Source organism: Arachis duranensis, chromosome 7, assembly GCF_000817695.3.
Source record: "Arachis duranensis cultivar V14167 chromosome 7, aradu.V14167.gnm2.J7QH, whole genome shotgun sequence".
In the NCBI taxonomy this organism is placed as follows: Eukaryota; Viridiplantae; Streptophyta; class Magnoliopsida; order Fabales; family Fabaceae; genus Arachis; species Arachis duranensis.
In genome coordinates, this window is record NC_029778.3 from 38,775,902 (window position 1) to 38,776,150 (window position 249).

The 249-nt window shown below is 37.8% G+C and overlaps 1 non-coding gene across 1 annotated transcript; it reads left to right on the plus strand.

The window, feature by feature from the left end:
* The first annotated feature begins 108 nt into the window (after window positions 1–108).
* Window positions 109–212, plus strand: LOC127740758 (small nucleolar RNA R71). The gene has a single exon (XR_008001617.1). It is a non-coding gene; the product is annotated as a small nucleolar RNA R71 (small nucleolar RNA).
* Window positions 213–249: the final 37 nt, after the last annotated feature.

Here is a 249-nt window from a genome sequence, read left to right on the forward strand (position 1 = left end):
GGCATTTTCTTTAGGTGAATAGATCCACCTGCAGAATGGTCCAATGACATCTTAGAAAACTCAGATAGACCATAATAGAATATATCTAATATGGTCCATTCTGAAAACATGTCAGATGGACACCTTTTGGTCAACTGCTTGTATCTTTCCCAAGCTTCATAGAGGGATTCACCATCTTTTTGTTTGAAAGTCTGAACATCCACTCTAAGCTTGCTCAGCTTTTGAGGAGGAAAGAATTTATCCAAGAAA